This window comes from Sminthopsis crassicaudata, chromosome 2, assembly GCF_048593235.1.
Source record: "Sminthopsis crassicaudata isolate SCR6 chromosome 2, ASM4859323v1, whole genome shotgun sequence".
In the NCBI taxonomy this organism is placed as follows: Eukaryota; Metazoa; Chordata; class Mammalia; order Dasyuromorphia; family Dasyuridae; genus Sminthopsis; species Sminthopsis crassicaudata.
In genome coordinates this window covers 586,683,420-586,709,167 of record NC_133618.1, presented here as the reverse complement: position 1 = coordinate 586,709,167, position 25,748 = coordinate 586,683,420, and the positions used below count along the sequence as shown (strand labels likewise).

The window sequence follows — 25,748 nt, the reverse complement described above, 5'->3', positions numbered from 1 at the left end:
GCGCCTAAGAACCTATTCCAATTCACTTCACAGTCACCCTGAAAAGTAATGATCTAGTCTTTGTATGCCTCCTTTGACTGGAAATATAAGTTCCCAAGAAAAGCCTTTTCATTTTAATTGTCCTAGCTATTAGGAAGTCCTTCCTAATTTAATGTAGTTCCCCTTTTCTATGTGAATATTTAGTTAGCTAAAAGGGTCTGGGAAAGGGTACTCATGTGCAAAAAGTAGTTTTAGATAAGTCTGAGGACTTGAGACAGCCCTTCAAATAAGTGTACTGAAAGGCAGCTCAGAGACAAGACTTTGAAGATATGGATGGGTTCAAGACATTGCTGTCTCTGAGATAGTTTTTATGATTGTTTCAAAGAACCTGGCTGAGAAACTCTAAGTCTAAGAACTCTTTGGGGAGTTGTGGATAATTGTATTTTGAACTATCGTTTCTAAAGCTAAATCAGAGATGGGTCACTACTCAAGAGTGAGGAAACCCTTGTTTAATCATTAGAAACCAGAGGAGGAGATAAGGAGAAAGAGTGAGAAACCAGAGATAAGAAGAGGAAGACACAGTAGCTACTTGAAGACAGTAACTGATGACAGATACTTCCCCTGTGGCTTAAAACAAACAAAGCAGAAAGAGCATCAGAAGATACAAGCAGTTGCTTCAGATAGAATCAACTGACCGCACTGACTGAAGCCCAGCAGGTTCTGCAGCTGCCAGTCTCTTTGAAGGAAATAGAATCCCCTTTCTATGTGAGGAGCTAATTGAGGTTATTATCCATTAGCACCATCTTCAGTGTGAAAGAAAGGAAGTATCTTAGGGGCTTAATTACACTTGCCTCTACTGGCCTTTTTGGAGACAGAGAAAGATGGAGAAGTTCCTCAGAGCCCCAGAAAGCAGATGTGAGGAGCTTTGTAGTTATTGAGTTTAAACAAAATGCTTGCCACTGAAATACTTTTAATACTGCTTTGGCAGCCAGCTAAAGGAGTTGGCCTGGAAAATGGCAGACTTCAGGATTAGGAGTGCTGCAAAATAGTTTGATACTACTACTTTAATAAAAGAGCTTAACATTGCATCAGCAGCCTTTCAATAGTGAAAACTGGCTTCATACAGCAGAAAAGCAGAAGGATTGAGAAGAGCAGGTAGTGATGATTACAAACTCTTCCCTAAAAGAAAGCAAGACCCAGGTCCACATGTTCAAAGTTATAAATTGTCCAAGGCACATAGGCTTACCTACTCAGGTCCCTTACTGCTGGGAATCTATAAGTGGGTACCTTAAAGCATTTGTTGAGAAAGCATGACCCAGGTCTATGAGTGTATTGTTATATTTTTATTTCTTACATCATTTAATAAATGTTTTCTATTTAAGAATAAATTGTATCATTATGACTGATATTATATAAATTGGAAACACACTGAATAGCTGCATTTAAATATTAAAAGTGTATTTCCTCCCCACATCAAGCTTATCTCTAGGATCCTGGGAATTAATTATAGCCTCAAAGCCATCCTTTTGGGGACCTGCTGGAATAGGTACAGATGGAGTAAGATAATCAGTTATAGCTGAAGAAGGAAGGAAGGAAGGAAGGAAGGAAGGAAGGAAGGAAGGAAGGAAGGAAGGAAGGAAGGAAGGAAGGAAGGAAGGAAGGAAGGAAGGAAGGAAGGAAGGAAGGAAGGAAGGAAGGAAGGAAGGAAGGAAGGAAGGAAAGAAGGAGAAAAGAGAAATGGCCTTTCCTTTGGGAGCTTACATTCTAATGGGAAGAGAGTGCAAAAAAAAGGGTTGTGGATAAATTACTTAATGGCTCTCAGTTTCAGTTTCTTCACCTGTAAACATAAAGAGAAGAATAGCATCTATCTCGGGGTTGTTATAAGGGTCAAATGAAATAATTTATGTAAGTTATTATCTTTGTCAAGAAAACAGAAAATAGGATCACAAAAAGGTAGACATGACTGAAATGACTGAATGAGGAAGAAGTCCTAAAAATATTTCATAGAAGGCAACTTGATTTTCCATACAACATAAGGCAGAAAGTGAAATATTGATAGCATTAATACAGATGACAAAATCTCTTGCTCAGTAGTATGGGCTTAAATCACTGTTTCCAGCTTCATTTACCCACTATTCTCCTATTTAACTTTGTTTTGATATTCTGTTTCATATAATTAAATTATTTACTCTCAGACATGGTATGAAGGGGAAAACATGGTGGATTTGGAATCAGAGGACCTCAGCTCAAATCAATTATTTAACAAGTGTCTACTACATGTTAGGCACTGAAAGTGTAAGTACAAAGAATGACTAGATGATCCCTACTTGGAAATTTGCTGTGAATTTACATTTTAATCAGAATTCTACCACATACTCTTAGCTGTATGTTATCTGGGCAAATCATTTAATCTCTCTTGGTCTCAGTTTTCTCATCTATAATAAATGTTTCATCTATGTTACTCATTTAGTGCTGACTTTTTACTGACCTTTGGTAACAAATTTTTCATGTGTACATATCTTAGACCCACTACTAGATTGTATACTTCTTGAGTATAGAGAGATGATTTTATTAATCTCTATTGTCCTATTAGCTTCTATCTCAAACTGGCCCATAGCTCTTGATTAATAATTAATCAATGAATTAAAGATCAAATTGCTATAAATGCATAGTGTCAAACCATGACTAATCCAGACAAAGTATTCAGGGGACTTTGTACATACCAATGAAATTCCAAATATCAAAAGAAAAATTATAACAAAACAGTCTCCTTTTTTAAGGAACAGAGTATGGACTTTATGTGATTTATATCTTCCTGTTATTCCCTAGAAAATCATCATTATGACCCTCTCTATCAATTTCTATACCCCTAACTCACTGGCTTTGCTCTTATTTAGCTGAGCAGACAAAGGAAAGCATGATGATTTTTATCTTCCATGTTTTACCTCTAATCTTCAGCATCATCTCTCCCCACTCCAATCCTGATTGCCTTGGATCCTTGGTCACGTTAAAGACTTTTCCCTCTTTCCCGCCAAAATCATCCCTAATATTAAGAGAGAGCTCTTTTCCTGGTTTCCCTGGATTCCTGGATTCTGCAATGCGATAAAAAAAGCCAAATCATTCAGAGAGGAATAAGACCTATAGGCAAGCTCAAGTAAGATTTCCAAAAGCACATCTGCATTTAATTGCACAATCAAGCTATTATCAAGGAACAATATCCAGCAAGTCTCTCTGGACAGAGTAGCTGACTAAAAAACATGAATCCTAGGCATCAGCCATGACTTCCAAGGAAAAAGTACTATGTCATTTTAGCAAGAACTGGAAAACTGAAGGAGAGGAAACAAGTATTTATTGTGCCAGGTACTATGTTATGTACTAGCATAAAAAGAAAAAATGAATCAACTCCTGTTTCCCAAGGAGCTTATAATCAAGGCAGTGTATATATACATATATATATGTATATATAGATATATATATACATATGTAAACACAAGTTTATAATATGCATATATAAACAAAATACACAAAAGGCAAAGAGACAGACTAGCAATGGATAAAGAATCAAGAAATATTAATATAGGTGACACTTTAACTGAATTTTGAAGGAAGATAGGCATTCCTCGAGGTAGGATGACAAGTGAGTGCATTCCAGACTTGGGACATAGGCAAAGGAATAAAGATGGAAGATGAAGTTTCTTTAAAGGGCCAGTTCCAGAGGGGGAAAAAAGGGATAGCTCTAGTGGGTTTGAATTAAGAGCAGTGGATAAAGAGTTTCAAAGAAGAAGATCTAGATTTGATATAACTAAAAAGCTTCATAAAAATTAAAATTTTCCTAATATAATATGAGCTTCCTTAAGAGATAGAGGGTTCTTCCTCATCAATTATTTAACAAGTGTCTACTACATGTTAGGCAAAAGCTGAATGATCTCTGTTGGATGCATTGAAAGGGGGATTTTGTTCAGGAATGGGTTGGTCTAGATGGTCTCTGTGATTTCTTCCAACACAGATTTTGTAATTCTATGACTTAGGTAGCTGAGTCTCAGTATTTCTGTCATCCCAAATGCATGCTAATAGACACTTATAAGGCTTAAAGGAAACATAGCAGCCTGATATTTCCTGAAATCCCTCTCTCCAGGAGTGTGGCCATATGAATTTAACTTCATGTATTCTCAAAGACAAACTAAATGACCTCTTCATTGATAAGTTCCTAGGTTCTACACTTCAGAACTCCCTTGTCAATTTGAAAAGTCAGGCATTTGGAAGATACACAAGACAACAGCTTAACAACTTCCCCATCTCAGTGCCAAGTTGCAGAAATTAACAAAAACAATGGTATTTGAACATCTCAGAAGATCCATGATTGATTTCACTATACTATTTGACTCTCAGATGGATCAGATTTCTTTCCATCATGGCCTTTTGTTGTGTGACTCTTATCCTTATTCTTCCTCCCATAAATACTCCACAGGACATCCACCAACATGTTGGAAATCTTCTCTAGGCCTTCCATCACAACATGACAGAAAAAGACACAGACACAGAGAGACAGAGAAAAACACACAAATCGAGAGAGAGAGAGAAAGAGAGACAGAGAGACAGAGAGAGACAAAGACAGAGAGAGACAGAGAAAGAAGGGGAGAGACAGACACAGAGATAGAGAGAGATACAGGGAGGGAGGGAGGGAAAGAATGTGCCTGGCACATAGCCAAAACTTTTTAAATGTTTATTAATTGACTGACAAGTCCAATAGGAGCTCAGAACCTAGACACTTGCCTATAGATTTGGGAGACAAGGGAATCACAGACCAAGACCATAAAACCTAATTCAGGCAAAGAATTTCCACAAATTCAGGCACCCCCTTATTCTCCCCTCCACACTTTTGTTTGTGTTCTCCCTCCCACCTGGTGTGACATACTGTTGTCTCCAGAAGCTGCCTATTGCTCTCTGGGAGGAGAACTGCTGTGTCAACTCAAATCTCTCGGACAGATTCTTCTTCCTGTAGAGAGCCAACTTCCTTTCCTGCAGAGAGCTGCCTCAAGTCTGTCTAGAGCAGAGACCTTCTATCTCTGGAGTGCTGCCCTCTTTATCCTCCCAGAGAATGGGCGTGGGATAATGCAAGGGCTTCTGGGAAGAACCACTTCAACCAATGAACTTGCTCCTCCCAAGCACGCAAGCTCTTCCCCAGGAATTCACAAGTCAAACTCCCAGGAAAGGCCGGAACTAAAAAATTGTCAAATACCGACTTAGCACTTAGTAAAAACCCAATATCTCATTATCTCATTAGCACTTAGTAAGAACCTAACAACCTGGGATGCTTTTCAAACCAAGTCTGTTCTTTATCTACCCAAAATAGACCTTTACTTCAAAGCCCAGATGAAATCCAGCTTCTGCCATCATGTCTTCCCAACTACTCCTGCCTGCCCTGATCCTTTTCATTTCTGATGTCCTAAGGTCAAAAGTCTGATCTGTAAGTTCCTTGGCACTGCCATCACCACCACAGATTCTTGAGAGAAAACCTCACCCCAAGAATGGAACAATGGAGTCAGCAGTTTGTGGGCTGTGCATGAGAGACTGCAGAGCCCAGGAGACAAAGACTTGAGTTATTTGATGAGTAACTTTGTACTGCTTCTTTCCTGAGGTAATTCCCCATCTCTGTGAAGTAGTCAGGCTCTAACTCCCCAGTCATCCATCTGCCAGGACACTTCCCTGAAATCTCTGAGACATGATAAAACTGTCAAAGGACGTGAAAACCCTCAGGAATCATTGGATTTTCTGAGAAATGGTAAGACTATTGCAGGAATCATTGGATTCCTTAACATATAAAATGACTGTTGCAGGATTTCAAAAACTTGTGGGGATCATTGGATTCCCTGACACATGAAGCAATGGACAGTAGATTGGTTTTGGACTATCTCTTGGTTGCTGAAGGTGTATGTGTGTGACTGATGTTTACATACCCTCCTTCTAGGACTTCTGGAAATCTTTTACAAGACCATGTTAATTTATATTGTTTGTTATATTACTATTTGCATGTACAATTAATGTTTGTTACACCACATTGAGCCTGCATTGGCTGTGGGGAAAGTCATCACTAATAGCTTGTGCTTTATTGCTATGTGCTTGTATAATACCTCCCATGCTGATGGGTTTGTGCATACCTGTTTCTAGTAAGACCCTTCATCCCAGAAACCCGCCAGCAATCCCCACTTCCCTTTGGTGCTTTTCATCTCCCTTCCTGAGAAGTCAGGGATAGTGTGACCACCTATATTCTAAAACAAAAGAAAGCAGGAGATGTAAAGGGCTGAAACTCTTGAGTTGATGCACTGGGGTTGGACAACCGAGCATTTGAGGCTAATTACCAATTGGCCAATACTCTATTATACATGCTTGGAAAATGGCCCTTCCCACTATTCTGTGCTGGCTCCATCTTTGGTGTATACAGAGAACTGTAGGAGGGATTAGAGGGTAGAGTAAGACAACCCAGAGTGACTTTTGGCAGTAGAGGAAGAGAAAGAAGGTGTGGAGATTCCTACGTCCATTCCCTTCACTTCTACCCCTAAAGACCAAGAATAAAGACTAAAGATTTTTGCTTATCCTGACTCTGGCTGATTCTAAGGTATCCAGGGTGCTAAATCAGTCTTCACACTTAATGATGCTCACTGAGGCACATTGGCCCCACCAGCCATACTTATGAAAACAAGGCTCTAATCAACACTGGGAAGACTATGAAAGCCACTTCACAGAAAGGAACAAAATATTTAAAAGTACTAATATTTAAAGCTACAAAATATTTAAAGCTCCTCAGTTGTTGAAAAAAACATCTTTAAAATATTCTAAGACTCCAATCCATCTCCTTCCCCAGGAGCATGAAAACAAAGCAAAAGTAGAAGAACATCACAAAATAGCACTAAGAGAGAGGATAAGTCAATCTCCAATCCTTTTGAAGGTCTTACTTTTATCCCTTCCAGATATCTGTAATTGGTCTTCAAACTAAGAACATGGGAAAAAGTATATTTGAAATGTTAGCTCTCTGAAGCAAACACTCTTTTCTTCATTGGTAAAAGTGAACCTCTTATTTTATGTTCATTCACCAATGCAATATTATTTTGCTCTATTCCTCAGTTCTCCTATACACACCTATAATCCATTAACATTTGGGGCATCTTCTTTCCAGCTGTTTTATCTTTATACTCTGTTGAGGTTCCCAGTAAACCACTGTTCTGAGATTTAAGTGTAATGTATGTTCTACTTTCCCTTAATTTTACTCAGAAACATGGCAAAATTGCAACTGATTAAATCTGGAGCTTCCAACTTAAGCACCTGCCCCCTGTAAACAGAGTCACCTGGGAAAGCCTGTCCTTAGTATCCTGCTTTGTTCATCATCCTTTTTGGCTGCTAAGAGGCCAAATCAGGTTCAGCATGAATATTCACAATCTCAAAATCCACTTTCCCTAAATTAAAGAGACCCCAATAATAGTGGATCACCACAATCTCTTTAACCCTGATCCAAGAACATCCCCCAGTCCAATCCTACTTAATTTCTCATTGTTTCTTTAGCTGTACACTATATACTCCTAACCTGGATAAAAGCTTAATCTCACCCTGTTCAAGCTCCATGTCATGTAGAATACCTTCAGAACTATAAGTTTTTCATTCCCAAAATACCTTTCAAATTATTCAACAAATCTTTAATGGACACTTACTAGTAGAGTCCTCCAAAAACCTCCAGATAGATGGAGAGAGAGCCATAGGCCCTACCTTCTTGGAGCTTATATGAGAGGCTGTATGGTACAAATGAGAGAATTTTAAAGTCCTGACTTAAGTTATTCAAACTGACTGAGCCAGAGTTGTTTCAACTTTCAGATGGGCATAATAACAATTCTTCTGGTCACCTGACAGGGTTTCTTAGAAGAAAGATTGTACAATATGTAAAACACTACAAGTGTAAATTTTGGTTTTCATTCAAGTTAAATGAGGGAGATAAGACTAACACACAAATAATTCTAGTACAAACTAGAATGTAAAAGTTTGATAACCAAGGTATAAACAAAGTACTGTATGAGTTGATAAGAGGGAAAAAATCACTTCTGACTTAATGAAAGGAAGGGAAGAGAATGGAGGTGGGGATCAGGCAAGGCTTCATCAATTATGTGCAGGAATTTGCAGGTATTGTGGGGAGTGGGGAGGAGGGAATGTAGAATAATCTAATGTCCCCAGAAACTAAGCACAGTCAGGCAAAATAAATAAAAGATATGATCCATGCCCTCAAGAAGCTTAGGAAACACATACACACACACACACACACACACACACACACACACATACACGCTAGGACAAGATAAATTAAAGATGATGGTGGATAAGCCAAGTACAAACAAAATACTATCAAAGTTTGAGGAAGGAGTCCCTTTGGGCCCTTCAGTTCTACTCCAAGGGCAGAGGTCTCTTCAAGTGGAAGTCAGATAAAAGCTGATAATCAATGAGTCAACAAGACACTCTGATAGTGCCTTGTACTTGGCAATTATTCAATAAATGTTTAATGAGTGATTAGATGGGGAGTGAGGCAACTTCACAGAATATGGCTTGGAGTCCATAAGATCTGAGTTCAAATTCTACCTGACATTTATCAGCTGGGAGACCATGACTAGCCATTTAACTTCTCTAAACTTTCAGCAATTCTCTTAAAGCCACAGAATTGTAGATTTAGAGGGTTGGCAATTTGCAGCATTGAGGGAAAGTCCTTCCTTGAAAGAATAACAGATTCTTAAGTTATTGATGTCGGAATAGAGGAGTAACTATTTGTTAAGCAACCACTATGTGGTCAGTCCTATGTTCTGTTGGGAAATAGAAGAATTATAAAATAAGCCCCATGCCCTCAAAAATGTTCTGACTCCCTCCTCAATTCATTGGAATTTCCTTCAAAGATCAGCTCAGATACTACCTAGTACAAAAGGCTTTTTGAAAATACTTACAGCTGCTAATATCAGTTCTAAAATTTACTTTGCATTTATTTTGAATATATTTACATCTATACATGTTGTTTTCCAGACCTTCACTCCTCCTCCATGGACTTTCTAAGTCATTTTTTTTATTCATCACAGAGCCCAAATTCTGTAGCCCAACTCTACAGAAGGTGGCCCTTACCTATCTGCTTTTTCCACCTAATTCTTATGCTTCTCCTCTTCTAATACATTACAATTAGGTCAAAGAGAGCCACTCATAGTTCTACAAACACTCCTAGTATTTTCCTGTTTCAGTGCTTGCACTCATATTACCCAAAACATTTATAGGTTCATAGGTTTTCAAGCTCACAAGATAAATATTTTTATATGTTTCCAGGATCCTCTTCTTTCTCTATCCCTCCCTCTCTGTTATCCATCTCTGACTCTGTCTCTGTCTCACTCTTCTTTTCTTTCTCTCCCCCCTCCTCTCTATCTATCTATATATATATAGATATAGATATAGATATAGATATATAGATATAGATATATAGATATACACATATTTAGTATGTATCTTTATATGCATACATTACATGTACATGTATGTATTCATAATATACATATATAATACTAACAATTTTTGTGTTATGAGTGCATATATTATGTGAAACACATATATACCATTCAAAATAGTCGGTTACATTTCTGTCTTTGTATCCAGTAGTATCCAGTGTGCGTGACCAAATAAGCATTTGATAAATTATTGTTTATTCATTCTTTCATAAGGGGATACAGAAATAAGTATTATATAAATTAAAGTATGGAAAGTTCTATTCCCTAAGTCCTACATTGACTGCCAGACCATGTGGCAGAGTTTATGGCTAAGGTTATACTAAGCTGGAGCCAAGAAACATCAGTAACAATTTCTCCATAATTTTTATAACTGGCACACCCTAAAGTGGGTGCTACCAAAGACCCAAAACACATTTGGATCTGAATGTGTTTTTGAAAAAACTCTGTCTAAAGTCCATGGTGCTCTGAATGTTTAAGACCCTGGCTTCTCCTCTGTGTGCTGAGGGTAAACTGGTTATTGGTGCTCCTTCTTGTGTACTAAGACTTAGAAAAAGACAGTTGTGTAGTTCCAACAAAATAAAGCAAAGTAAAATTAGGAGTGATATTAGCAACTGTAGGTATTTAAAAAGGCCTTATGTAATAGATGTAATAAATTTAAATGAGGAGAAAGTAGGAGCATTCTCGAGGGCATGGGGATTATTTTATAATTCTTTTCTCTATATGTAAAATTCCTTGGGCAGTGTGCCCAGCCCACTCCCCACTGACATCTCCTATGTGCTATGCAAGAAATGTCCCCTCTCTGCACCTGGGAAGCTGGAAGGCTTTTGGAGTATTTATTGATTTTCCAGTATTCATTATTGGGTTAGAAAAAAGAGACCAGGTTCAGCTTCCTGCCATTCTATATCTACCTACTATCCCTAGGACAACTTTCAATTCCATAATGTGTACAACATCTTGAAATTTTCAAGGTATTTCCATCATGGAGTGCAAATTTTGTAGCCTGGTTTTCCACAAGGTGAGTTCAATATACCCAAATTCCTAGACTGACCTTACTATATCTGTAATAGCTAACATTTGTATAGCTCTTACTATGTGGCAAGCACTGAGCTAAGTGCTTTATAATTATCTCATTTCATCCTCATAATCCTAGGAGACAAGTATTATTATAATTCCCCATTTTACAGTTGAGGAAACTGAGATAGAATTTAAATGACTTACCCAGAATCACACAATTAGCAAGTGTCTGAGACCAGGTTTGAACTCAAATTTTCCTGGCTCCAGGCTAGGTGTTCTAGCCACTGTACCACTTAGCTTCCTTTCTTTTTCTAGACTTTCTTTCTTTCTTCACTAGGCTTTAGCCAAACAGGGATATTCATGATTCCACCAACACTCCCAGAACTATTGATTCAATGTCTATTATTATCCACTGTAACATTTACAAAATTACAAGATTTCAAACTAGAAGGGACCTTGGAGATTATGTAATCCAATCCCTTGTTTCTATAGATAAAGCAAATAAAACCCAAATAGAAAAAGTGGTTTGACCAAGACCACACAGATTCTGCATACTTGGAGAAGAGGTGGCCTATTCCAGACAAGTCAAACCACAGTTACTAACTTTGCCTCCTCAGAGTCCATCAGAAAAACTCCAAGGCCCTGAGTCCAAGAGCACTTGGAATAGTAAGTAGCACCCCCTAGATCAAGGGTCCTGATTCCAGCCCAGGCATCAACTATTCCTGTGGAGAAGAATCAGCCAATCTACCAACTTTACGCAATGGCCACAATTGTGTAGACAAACCAACCTAGTTGAAGCAGCAAGATACCTAGGAGGAAAGACAGGAAGCAGCACATGCCAAGCAATTCAAAATACTACCAACCCCTTTCCCTGGTCCCAGATTGAGACCACCCAAGAACCAAAATCCTAGAAATAGCAACACCCCTCATACTTCGCACCCTGCTTTCACCCAAGTTCTTATCTGAGGAATCAATGCTTGGTGCTGATGCTACCAGAAAACTGTTTCTGCAGTTGTCACAGCCCCTTACTCTCATCTTCAACAGCTTCTATAAACACAGGAAAGTTCTTGAAAACAAAGTCCTTGACTCTGTCAACAGATTAAACATCAGAAGTACATATGGTGAAAATGACATTAAAGATGCATGGCCATCTGCTTTGCTGTTGCATCCAAAGGACTCTAGGGCTTTTCTATCTGACTTAACGCTGAAACTTTCTACATATGCTATCTCCCTATTTTAGAATGTGAGCTCCTTGAGAACAGGGACCATCTTGTTCTATTCTCATCCCCAGCACCAAGGACAGTGCTATGTAGAAAGTAAGCAATGTTCTTTCTTTATTCATTCCTTCCTAACCCCAGTCTATCTCCACTTGAAATGTTAACAGTACTTTTGTACATAGTAAGTACTTAATAAATGTTCCTTGACTGATTGACTACATCTTTTTACATTTACCCAACAAAGCCTTTACAAAGCCCTTTTTGCCCAATCCCAAACTGACCTCCAAGGAAGCCAAAAATGAAAAGTACTTTCTTTCTCCTCTAAACATTTTTGATTTTTTTCTTTTTCAATGCACTTGGTCTGTGTTGCATATGATTATCTTTGCACATCATATATATATATACATACATATATATGTATGTATATATATACATACATATATAATATGTATGTGTATATATGTATGTATGTATGTATGTACATGTACATATATACATATATATAATATAATATATCCTCACTTACATGATCTTTAAAGAAACAGCATGATCCAATTTTTTTCTTTTTCCTTTTCTGTCTTTCTTTTTCTATTTTGTTTTTTTTTTTCCTTATTTTGTACTTAGTTTCCAATAAATAAAAATTTTAAAAGAGAAATGAAAAAAGAATCAATGGAACAGTGGAGGGTAGGTATAAGGACGTGGCAATCTATATTTTGGGGTAATAATGTAAAAGACACACCATATATATGGTTGAAAAAGATGCTCAAATCATGCAACAATAGACAGCCAGTCTGAGTGCTTCATTGAAACTTTTGAGGTATTCAAAAACAAAGATAATGTGTTGAGTTTCTGTTTTACATCATATTCCTCATCACAACATCTTTGTATTTTTGTATCAATACTTCAGACTGTGATGTTGTCACTGAAGATATTCAGTGACCAACGCAGATGACAAACCATATCTTCATATCCCAATTGATTATTTTTTTTAATCTTTCCCTGCCCTGAAGTACAATAGCAGCTTGTAATCCTGATCTCACTTTTGATAAGCACAGAACCTCTAATTTGTTTTTTCTTCCTTGAAATAGTATGTCCCTCCTTAGGCAGCCAGCCTGTTGGTCTCCTTCCACTCCCAGGAATCACTATCTTGGCACTTGACATCAAAGTATCTCAGAATTCTGAGCTCAATTGCTCCACTAGCCTCTGTCTCACAGTAGCAGGGATTAAAGGCATGCATCACCATACTCAGCATCCAATATGAGTCTCATTCTTTGGCTGTTCATTTTTATTTAAATAAGAACAATTAGTGTAAGTACCTCTAATCATGTGAGGGGAATGATACTTCTAGCTTCACTTCAGCTCTCCCCTCTAAACTAGAACGCCAAACCAAAAACTTTTCCTTCCTGAAAATGTCTGTAACCAGCAACATCCTTGCCCCACTGCTCCATGTACTACTTGCCCATGGCAGTATCTTAGCACAGCTGGGCTTGTCATTCCTAATCAGCATAGGTTCCCTAAATCTTCCTGGACTGGATCTCCAACTCTACAACTCCACCCTATCTCTTGATTCTAGCTATGGCTATCTCTGAACTCAGCTAGTCCTTAGGCTCCCTGTTTGCTGTTTCTATTGAGATATCCTAGAGTTTTTTACACTTCACACTGGTTATATGCTATTCCTGGGATCTTTCTTCAGTCTTCTTGAGTGGTCCCAGGAGGTCACCTGTTCTGCCCCAATCTTATTTGCTTTTTACCTGTCTGTGTTCACCCTAAGGTACATTTTGTTTGTGTGGGAAATCTGGAGATTTTGGAATTTTCTGTCCTTGTCATCTTCCCAGAATTCCCTATTCCATTGATTCTTCTGATTTATAGCTGTTAAAATTAATTATCTAAAATAAAAAGAAACTGAGAACCAAGCATTTCTCGTTTAATTTGTAAAGCTAGTAAATGCTTTACTGAGTGATAAAAATCTTACTAACAACTTATCTATTGACAAAATCTATATATAATCTAGACTTACAAGACTATATTAATCTGATTTAGCTGTTAGGGCTTGTATTTCCTAAATAAGGGAGAATAATCTTATAATCAAACTAAAAATAAATCAAAATAATCAGTACTAACAGATTTCCTTTTAAGTTCCTCCCTTTAATCCAAAAAAAAAAAAATAATTTCCTTATGGTACACTGAGCAGAGAATCAAGCTCCTTCAGGTGGTCTATGGTTTTAACAACCAGCCTCCTAAAAGAACTGAGTGCAACTGCAAAGTCAGAATGATTTGTTCTATTTCCATTAGTATCTTTAGAAGTCTTCTTAGGGAAGAAAAGAGAAGCAGCAGTTTCTTTAAATATATTCTTTAAAGGAGATCTCAATTGGTTGTCTTATTTGGACCCTTTTGTATATCCATTTCTACTATGAGACATCTTTTAGACTACATTTTGGATAATTTTTCCAAGTATTAGATTTAGGGATAAAATATCTTTTTTAAAAAAAACACAAAACTATGTGGATAGGAATAGATACCCATGACTTGAAGTGCTTAAGTGAACCTGGTGACAGACCCAATGAGCAGTTTATGTCATACCTGATAATGAAGTCTAAATATAGAATTTTTCATTATTCAGTTGTCATACGAGAAGATGATGGACAATAGTGGTACTATTGACAGCAGTGATACAATTTCAAAAAATGAATGGGCTATCCTACAGATTAAAACTTTATTATCAGTGGTCAGCACATTGACAAAAATTTCAAGGGGTAGTCCCATTGGTACAGAAATAATAGTATATAGAGAAAAGAAAAAAATCCTTTGTTGGGCTCCTCTAGTGCACTGTAAATCCTTGATATCAATGAAAAAGTTTAAAAATCTCTTCTGTAGTGCAGACCCTCACTATGGAGTTCTTCCAGACTGATTTGTAATTGTAGAAAACAACAAATGTGCATTCTTAGGAGAGCTCTGAAGGGACTTTTTCCTTCTATATTTTCTTTTCAGTTTACAAGAGCATGTAGGAAAATAATATAAAGTCAACATAAAATATAACTATAAGAAGAAAAATCATATTAGAATATATAATTCACCTGAAACTTCAAAGAATTTCAATGGTTACATAATGAGAGCCTGAATTGGAAAATGAGTCTTTCTCTTGCTTCAAATTATCAGATAGATGTTTCAAATAAGAAAATAATTTCACCTTCGTAATTATTAGTGTAATGTCTATATGTAAAATTTTAAATCAAATTTTGGAAATTCATCACATATCTTATTTAGTCACATTTTCCCTAGTTCCCCCTCATAAATACATCTTTATCATAGTAATATAATGAAATAATGTTATAATATGATCTCCTATAAATTAAATACTCAATAAATTATAAGACCTCATAGTCTCTATCATTTATAATTCAAATGACAATTCAAAATGATTTCTCATTATGGTAGTACTATATTAGCATGTATCACTTAATCAAAAGCCAGAAATCAGGTTTATCTCTTAATTTTGTTACAAAGGAAAAATGACAGTATTGTACACTTGCCCTTATCAATAGAATTTGTTATGTGAGGAGAAAGGCAGGGATAGAGCAGTATTAGTTCTGTTGGATTTCAGGTATGAATCAATAGTCAATTATATGATAAGATGTCATAGCTAGAATCAGAATTAACTAGATAGGAAAATGTCTTCTATGGAAAATTGAGTCGAGGGTCCTTACCTTAGTATTTGTAAGGTGGTTTCCACACTAATTATTCCCCAGTGACAGATATCCATTGTCGAGAGTTCACAGATGCCTTTCCCATTAAACTGCTGACATTTTTCTTAAATGATAGACTAATGGTCTTATGAGAGGTCAGACATTTATACCTGAAATGAAAACTTAGAAGTATATCAAATTAAAGTCCCACAAGATTAGGCCCTGAAAAGAAAAATTAAAAAAAAACTTCATTAATCATATGTTAGAGTACAATATGTGTTCATGTAACAATAATGGTTTTGGTTCAAATTTATACCATGTTTATTAACAGATAGCTTTATTTTATATTATATTATTCTATTAATGATAGTTCTTGAAGGCAAAATTCACTATTTGAATCATATATCATAAGAAGTAAATAAATATATGATAGGTTTTAAACCTCCTCTTTTGGTCTGCTCAGTAAATAAGATAAGAGAAGATGAAGTACATCTGGCCACATTAGGTGGGCTTCTGAATACTGCTTTCCAAAATCAAAACCATTATAAATTCTAGAAAAAGCTTTAATACACTGTAAGCGGAAGGAAGCAACTTCCACAAGAAATGCTGGAGAGACAAGCTGGTTCAATGTTGGATAAGTTGAACAAGCTATACAAATACTACATTCGACAATGAACACTAGTTCATACACATTGAATAGTTGGTTCAAAAATGTAACTTTAATACATACTAATTATTAACAGATGTATTTTTGTGATTTTCTAAATGGTCTCAGATGAAACTTACTTATTTAAAATTTAACTCATAAATTCCCCTTCTTTGACTGGGAAAGCATTTACTTCTTTAATTTGCATCACTATAGAGTTTTACAACCCTGAATATAGAACCAGTCACAAAGACTTTTAAAGATTTTACTATGCTTTTCTCCCAATTGTAAAGTATTTACTATTATTACTATCTTCTTACATTTAAAACAAAAATATTCATTAAAAATTAACAATTTTCAAATATATTTGTCACATTTTATAACAGATACACAGATACATTTATGACATAACACTATTCTGATAAAAAGGGGACGTACACCTGCCTTAACAACTTTTTCTTTTAAGTACCACAATAGAAGATTTTGCATGTCCAATACCAAGTATTTAAAATTTGAAACTTATTACTAAAAGGATGCAATAATTTAGTGGAATGCATCTTTTAAAATTATGTTACAGGAAAAATCCTCTATCTTATCTCCTTTGGTATTTTATTATGCACATACAATGATATCTAAAACCCAGTATAGAATTATCCAGTATGGAATAATTACAGTCAATGAAATATGTAGCAATTACTCATTTATATGGTGTTCACCACATGCCACAGTTCTTATAGTTTACTTTAAAGAACTCCAGGGGTTTGTATTCTGTAGTACTTTAAAATGTTTAGCTTTGGATGGATTTGGTGGGGTTTTCTAGGGATTTTTTTTCATTACTAATTTAATAACTTCCATGAGCAGTTATATATATATATATATATATATATATATATATATATATATAGTAAGACAAGTCTTTTTAGAAGGCTAACTTAAGAGAACAATATAACCCATCAAATATTTAATATTTTAATAACAATCTCACTTTTAGCAATTAAATTCATAAGATACCAAACTTACCTTAAGTAAATGATATCAATTTAGTCCATTTTAAAGTAACTTTATTCAAGCATAGTTACAAATTCAGATCACTACTCTGGTTGCAGGTTCTTGAAACCTCTTAATAAATCATGAGAATCTAAGGCAAAAGGTGCTTCATTATTACAGGTTTTTCAAAGACTTAATGTATTCACTTTAATAATTCAATAGGGAAATGGCCTTTCTAATAGCATTTTGCAATATCTTTTAAAATTTCACATAACAGTACTTTTTTAAAAGCATATTTTCCTAATTAAAAGAGAATTCACATTTCTACTCATATATCTAATAGTCTTTCAAATTCCACAATATAATAAAACCAGAAGTCTAAAGAATATCTACTCAGATAAAATCTTAACATTCTTCTTAGAAAACATCCATGCTACTATTTTTGATATGATATTCATTCAGAAACTCAATGACAATAGTAAACATTTATACAAGTTTCATTATTCTAAGCACTTTAGGATAATTTATTTCCTCCAACCCTGGAAGCTAAGTGCTATTATTATTCTTATTCATGCAAAGACTGATCATATTGTCTAATTAACTACAAATACAATCTTTCAAAATAAAATATTCAACCCAATCAATTTTTATTTGTAATTATTAGTAGCAATAACTAAACCATATTTTTCACAAGGATCCATTATTTTTATTTGACCAATATTAAAAAAAAATTCATGCTAATGCCCCCAACCCCCCATAACTGTTTCTTTCTTTCTTTGAATCACCCAAAGAGCTAACTTACCTAATATCTTAAAAAGCCTTTCTCAAAAGTTTACTCAATTTTTTTTAATTTCAGTCTTTGTTCTTTCAATCTCTATATTCATACTATTTTTATCAATGCATATTCCAGTTATCTTCAAATTCTCTGCCCATTCTTCTTTCATTTCTACTTACTTAAACTGTTATTTTTTCTTTCATTTCATGAAAATCTTTCAAAAGTGCACCTTTTTTGTTAGTTTATCCAACAGTTCTCTTTCTTCTATTTGCTTGATTCTTCTAGTCTATTTCCCAATCATAGACTTAATCTTCACTCCACTAAATTTCACTGTATACACCAGCTCAAGTTTTCATTTATACAAAACCAATTAATTGCAATGCTGTCACAGATTTTTGGTTTCTTAGGGCTTACACATACACAGTATATTCAAATTTCTTTAATACCAATAAAAATTTAAGTGTCAGTCAAATATACAACTTATTATGAACAAATGCAAAGTTTAGGGTCCCTTCTAGTTCCTCACTGATGAGGTCAGTTATGTCTTTCTCAAAGTTAACTTTTGAGGGACTGGAAAAGTATTCATCTACTGCTTCATGTCCAGGAACTTTCTATGGCACAGTAATGTCACAGCTATTGATATCTTAAGGGGTATCTACTATTCCTCTCACTGCAGTAAGTTATTTATTTTTCTTTATTACCTACCTTATTATGCATTTTAAATGTTTTCTCTACATTTAAACATTGTTTCTCAATTTATAATTTAGCAATATTATATAAAAACAGCTTTCAGTTTGGTCCTGTTGCCTGTGAATTATTTTTGCTCCTATTTGCCTCTTCTTTTACCAATTTTTATATTTCCAAAACTGTAGGTTATTTGCTTATTTAATTTCTCCAATGATTTTAAATTAACCAAAATCCAAATTACACTATAACTTTGCATCCACTCAAGTGAAATAAAGCTCTAAAATTACTAATGTTAAGAATTTTTAAATCCTCAACTTTCATAAGGGTCATTAAATGCCAAAATTTCAAATTTTAGGACTTAATGTATCAATAGATTTATACTCTAATTTAATGTTTGACAAAGCAAGAATCATTTTAAAATAATTTGCAGATTCTTTTTTTGTTCTCTCAAAATCCTTGTTTTTTGTACTAATTTTTACAAGCCATGTGCTTCTTTCAATTTGATCTTTTACATTATGAGTATCCTTTAATAGATATGCATGCACTTAATTCATTACTATACTTTTTATCATGCTATATTCTGTTTTAATAATTTCTTCAATAAATTTGCCGTAATTTATTATGGGATTACTTATAATATTTCCACCAAAATATATATTCAAACTGATTTTCATTTCCACTTATTTCAATATAAGTTTCTGTTTAAGACTGAAATCAAAAATAGGGTAATTCAAAAGGAAAATTGGGTCAGAGTTAAAGTTAAAATAATAATTATGTTATACAAATGAATTGCAGAAGAAGAATAGACCCAGAGGCATTAGAGGGAAGAGGAAGGTTCATAGTTCTGAACACTTACTCACTTCAAGAATGGGCTAAATAGGCAACATTACACATATACTATGAAGGGTATAGCACCCTCCAAAATCTGTAAAGAAATAAGGAGGGAGAGATAGGCAGATGGGGAAGCAATGGGTGAGGGAAGAAAAGGGAGGAGAAGAAAAAAAAGACTTCATACCATAAGCAAAAATAAACTTCTCTAGATACATAACCAAATATGCACATCATAAATAAATTAGAAGGTCAAGGAAGAAATTATGATTCAAATCTATTGTTAGGGAAACATTTATGATTAAATAAATGGTAAGGAAAAATCAAACAACAGAAAATGAATTATCTAAAATTTTAAATTTTTGCATGAAAATATTTACTATGCTAAAAAATGTAATGTAGTAACATTGGGGGGAGATAATCTATGTATCATTTCTCTGATAAATTTCTCTTATCCAAGATATATCCAAAATATAAAATGAAGAGCCATTCCCTAATACATAAATAGATGATATTTTAGGCAGTTTTCAAAGGAACAAACCATCAACTATATAAAAAATAGTTTAAATCACTAATAATTAGGGAAATTAAAAATTAAAGCAGCTATGGGGTTCCACCCCAGACCCATCAAACTGGCAGAAAGAATAAAAGAGAAAAATGAAAACCTTATTAGGAGCTGTGGGAAAATACATACAGTAATACATTGTTGTATAGACAGAACTGATTTCATGAGCAATTAATGAATATATAGAGAGACCCTGCAGTGGACACTATTTCAGAGAAATATCCTTTCTTCAACCATTTCTTCTATGACAAACTTTATACCAAAGGTTATGATAATATGAAAAGGTAGAGAAAAAATGTGGAAATCTTCAACAAGGAACTACATCTGATCCTATCCACTTGAAGATACATGGTTTATCATCATATATCTATGTTGGTAGCATAATTTCAATCACTGATATAATAATCATATCATTAAATACCTGCAGGATGAAGCAGTGAACAAGGATTGGCTGAATTGGAAAGGTTATTTCAAGATGAATGTGGACAGGCAAAATAATGATAGTGACTGTGGTGCCTCCATATTGTCAGTACTTGGCCCTGGCTCAGTCTCAGCCCTTTAGCTGTATGCATAAACTTTGTCAGGAGATATACTGCAAATTCACTTCTACAAGAAGACTAGAGAATAGCTTTCTCCTCTTTGACTTGCAAAAACATATTCCTTTTCCTCCCTGGAACTTAGGCCTGATAGCTATGAAATGACCCATCCATACTGGAAAACAATTAGGAACTATGCCCTCAAAGGTTTCTAAAGTGGGCAGATCCTCTGAAATAGCTATACCATTAATTACCAGGCCTATATCCTCAAGGATCCTAATAAACTGAAAGAGAATTCATGATCAAAAATATTTATAGCAACTCTTTCAACATAGTCAAAATTTGGAAACTTAGGTGATGCTTTCCTATTGGGGAATAAAGAAATCATGGTATTTGAACCTATAATGGAATATGGTTATTACATAAGAAATTATGAAATGGACAAATTTAGAGGAAACTTAGAAAACTGATGCAAAGAGAAGGAAGCAGAACCAGGAAAATAGTTTATACAATGATAACAATATAGAGAAAAACAATGAGCTCCTTATCTCTTCAAGTGGAATCTCCTATCTCCAGTCTAGCAGTTGTACAGTTCCTACAATTCACAGTATTATTCTGGTTAGAGGTCCAAAAAAGTTAGAAAGAGGGAGAAAATAGAATCACTTTTTTGTCAGTATTTAGGTACAACATCATTCCTTGACCATGTTGTTCTTCACCTCTCTGGTACCCTACCTTGATGCTCATTGTTTGTGTTTATCTTCTTATTTTATGTCTTAGTTGATAAGAACACTCAGTAAGTAATTGAACAATGTTAAATCCATTGTCAAATCTGTCACTATATCTTGTATTTTCTTAACATGTGAGGGAGACATCTTATTTGAAAAGTGTCTTTAAAAGTTATGTTTCTTTTTCTAAAAAGTGATTTTTTTTAAATCAACAAATGAGAAATGCAAAAGGTTCTTATATTCTCTATAATTTTGGATTGAAAAGATGTGGTCTGCTATAGAAAATTATCTGTGAAAGCCTGTCAGTTCCTTTCTCATTCATTCAATAAGCTAACTGATACAGGCATAGATTGGTCTCATACAGATTTTATAAAGAGGAAAAAGTAGTCATATGGATTGACAACTGTAGACATTTTCTTAATGGACTCTTTTGGGGTAAAATAGATTTTTTTTAAAAGTTTTCACATTTTTGAGACATCTTGAAGATTTAAATACTTTAAGTACATTTAAAATTGTCTTGTCACTAAAGTAGCAAAGGCCAAATTGTAACTCCAGTCTCCCTTTTTTCAAGTTCTACACTCTATCCACTACAACAGGCTGCTCATATACAAAGAAAAAGTATTCAAATGAATATTACTAAATCGAATTACTTTGCATTGCTTAGTATCTAACTGTGATGAGGATCTTAGATTAGCCCAGAGATGAAAAGCTGCTGTTTTAGGAAAGAGAAGCAAAGGAAGATAAGGTCTAATTAAGGAACTGTGATATAGCAAAAATGAAGTACAGATTAGGAAAAAATGGGAAAGCACCCAGTGTCCCTCCTTGCCACTGATACAAGTAAAGGATTAATACAAAAAGCAAATTCAACTCCCCTGAGATCCACAGAAGGATGCTCAACATCTCAGAGAAATGAGCAGAGCATGATGTGTCACAGCCCAGCCCCAAAGTTTTGGAGGAATGGCCTACAGCCTGTGATCAGATCTGCCCAGAGACTATAATTAGGCAGAATTTAATTGCTCAGTTGTGCCTGAAATGAAACCAGTTGTTTGTTTACATCATTGGTGTGCATGGATCCCAACCATATATTATTTGGTGAGCTAGGAAGGGAGCCATCTGAGGCCATTAAGCAATAGAGACTCAGGCCTGCAGGAGCAGGCAATCCCTTTGTCTCTGTTTCTCTGGCTGGCTCACAAAAGCATTTCCCAGGGTACTGCATCCATCATATTAATGCTTAGCTGAAGCTTGTCTCCCATGCTCAGGATTCATTAGCCCAGCCAAAGAAGAAGGCAAAAAAAATGGATCCTTATTTCAGGAAAGCTCAGTAAAGAAGAAACTAGCTTGCCACTACCCTACAGCACTTAGGAATATTTGGAAACTCCTACTCTCCACCTTAGACCTTCACTATTCACTTACATTTTTACATGTACAAAATTATTTCTCCATTTATAGCTACCATTTATATAACACTTTAATAAATCACTTTATAGATATCTCATTTAATTCCTTTAATAACCTTGTGAAGTAGGTGCTATTATTATTACTATTTTACAACTGAAGAAACTGAGGCAGAGGATTTACCAAAGTCATATCACTAGCAAGTGTCAGATGTAGAATTAGAATTCAAGTCTTCTTAATTCCAAATTAAATAATGTTTCAGCTCTCTCTTTTGGGATCCTTCTGAGCAAAACTAAAAAGATTCCATCCAACCTCACCACCACCTTCCCATTTTGCACAGAAACTGAAGATATAAGACTTGCTCCCTTACCTCCCCTCTGAGAATCATTCTACAACAGAAATTTAATGTCTCCTCTATTCTCTTGGATTTATACCTGCCTTTCTTATGAACAGAATCCCATAAAGTAGAATGGAAAGAACAATAAATTTCTCTATCTCTTGTTTTTAGAGCTTAAGATCTATAAGGCAGAACTTTTATCAAGTTTAGTGGTAGTTTGGGGAAAAAACAGAAGTTGGTAGCTCTAGGAGTGAGCAGAACCATAAAGTGTAAAAGAAAGAATCCCAGACTAGAATACAAGGACAACTGGGTTCCCATTCCACTGTGGCTACCAAATCAACATGTGATTTTTATTATGTGTTTTTTTTTCTTCCTAGGCCTTAGATTCCCTAATCTCTAAAATGAGGACTTTGGATTAGATTGTCTTTGAGTGCCTTCTGAATTATGAAAATATATTTACAAATAGAAATGAGATTATTTTTCAATGGATGGGAAGAAAAAGTGTAAAGTCCAGCCCACCCAAGTAGTACCATATCCCTTTGACAAAGAGGTCAATAATTCAATTAATCAATGTATATTTGTTAGACATCTGCCAAGTGTTTAATAGTACTGCCCCTCATGGATGTGTAATATGGGAAGTTGGCAAAGGATACAGCAAGCTTGTTATCCACCCCCACCAATGTCTTTGGCCTGAGTACATATGCATATGATTAAGCATATAAGCCAATATCATGTACCAGTAAAGACAACCAAAAGCTTCAGATATCTATATTAAAAGCCCTAAACAGTCATCATGAGCCACCACTTGATGTATATAGGAGAAATGCATTGTCCATCTAGCTTCACAGGCAAAGTGAAGGACCCCATCCAAGACTGACCTTCCCCAAAATTTTGGTATTATGCCTATTTGGAGACAGGCAATTGGACTGAACTTTAAGTGTATTACATCGGTTGCTGATCAATTAACTCTATTATTATTTCAGACTGAACTTTCGTGACAAAGAAGGCTTATTGCCCATAGAAATAGCTGATGAGTAACTAACCCAATGCATGTCCAAATTGAAGTATCTGTGACAGCATAACTCCAAACATTATGTGATATCTAGAAATGTAGGTGTCAGTGAGGCTGGATATTTTCTGTTATCAGTTAATTTATCACAAAACTAAACACAAAATGGAGTCTGAATAAAGGAGATAATTCCTATGAATACTCCATATGTCTTCTCCACAAGAAATTTGTATATATATATATATTTTTTTCATTTCAGTTTTTTGTCTCTCCATCAATACAATACCATGCATAGTGTCTTCCATCAAGGAAACAGTCAGTAAATAGTATTGATAAATGAATAGGTAAACCAGTGAATAGTATAAAATCATAGGTGCATATACCTTTACATATTTGTAATCATGCACTATATTGCACAGTACAGAGTCTTCTATAGGAATTTAGAGAACCAGACAATTTATCAGGGCAAAAGTATTTCAAGAAAAATTCATGAAGGAGGTATCATGAACTGGGCTGTGAAGGATAGATAGGGTTTGCAAAGAAGGAACAGAAAATATTTTGCACCAGGGAAACAAGATGATTGAAGGCAAAGATTTGGGAGTAACAGTAGTCCATTTATGGTATAATGGAGAGGATGTCCAGAATATAAGCACAGTTCCTGGCACATACACAAACATAATGTTTATTGAATTGAATGTCCTTACTAGAGCAAAAGGTTCATGATGGGAAAATGATAGAAAATTAGGTTGAATAATTTTAGTGGGTAAAATTATGGAGGGCTTTAAAAATCAGACAGAAGAATTTAGACTTGATAGAATAGAAATAAGGAAATTTTTAATCATGACAATGACCTAATGAAGTCTTAGTTTGAGGAAGATTCACCTAAGCCAATAGATTGGAGGAAATGAGACTACAATTGTAGAAACTTTCACCATTTAAAGCATAAGGAATTAAGATTTGGACTGTGTGATGCCAATGGAAATTTGGAGAAAAGGAGAAATAGAACCAATTCCTTTGTCTGTCTCGGGGGGGGGGGAGCTGGAGTACTATGGGACACAGAGATTCTTCTATCCCTACACCCCCATTATTTTATCCAAAATTGAGCCAAGCCTGTGGCTTACCTGTACTCTCTTCATCTTTTGGATTCTCAGTACTTCTACTTTATGAGATTCCTTTCAGAAAAAAAGACTCTATTAGTTTCTCTGAGAGGTAGATATGGTATGTGATATTATAGGTACAATGCTAAAGTTGGAGTCAGGAAGACTCAACCAATCAACAAATATTCATTAAGTGTTCACTATGTGTCTGGCCCTCTGGTAAGCAGTAGTGGAGAGACAAAAACAGAAGAGATCCTGAGAAGCTTACATCAACAGAAACAATTCTGTGCGTATATGTCTCACTACAAGGAGGAGCTCCTATAGCAAGGGCAGAAATTCATCAACTTCAAAAAGTAATAAATAGTTTCAGACTCTGAGAGTCTCACAGAGCTAGTCCTGAAAAGTGTCCTCTAGAAAGGAAGTCCTCCCTCCCCTAATGCTAATCTTTGCAGCTCCTGAAAAACAAAAACCCAAAGCCTGCCTAACTATAAAGGTTGTTAACTGTTCAGCACCCTATTACCTGTACTTGCCATCTACCTGAGCCAAAAACTGTCCTATATGCTATACTTCAATTCTCTATGGCTTCTCCTGAAATGGCTTCTTCTTTTCAGAAATCCATCCAAAGAAAAGGGCAACACAAGGGGAATTTGGGAAATGTCAAAAAAGTACACTGGACAGTTTCCCCAAGCTTTTCCATGGTTTTTCCTACATTTCTGTTTGTGGAATCAAACCTATGATAAATGAGTATACACA

The 25,748-nt window shown here is 35.2% G+C and overlaps 1 long non-coding RNA gene across 2 annotated transcripts in view; it reads right to left on the bottom strand.

Annotated features, from left to right (window-relative positions):
* The window catches only part of LOC141553743 (uncharacterized), a 319,858-nt gene extending 294,338 nt beyond the window's left edge, over positions 1–25,520 (bottom strand). For both annotated transcript variants that reach the window (XR_012485621.1, XR_012485622.1), the window contains exons 1-3: positions 25,020–25,520; positions 17,075–17,192; positions 15,430–15,578 (exon numbers count right to left, since the gene is read on the bottom strand). This is a non-coding gene — a long non-coding RNA (uncharacterized LOC141553743). The remainder of the gene's footprint in view (positions 1–15,429; positions 15,579–17,074; positions 17,193–25,019) is intronic.
* Positions 25,521–25,748: the final 228 nt, after the last annotated feature.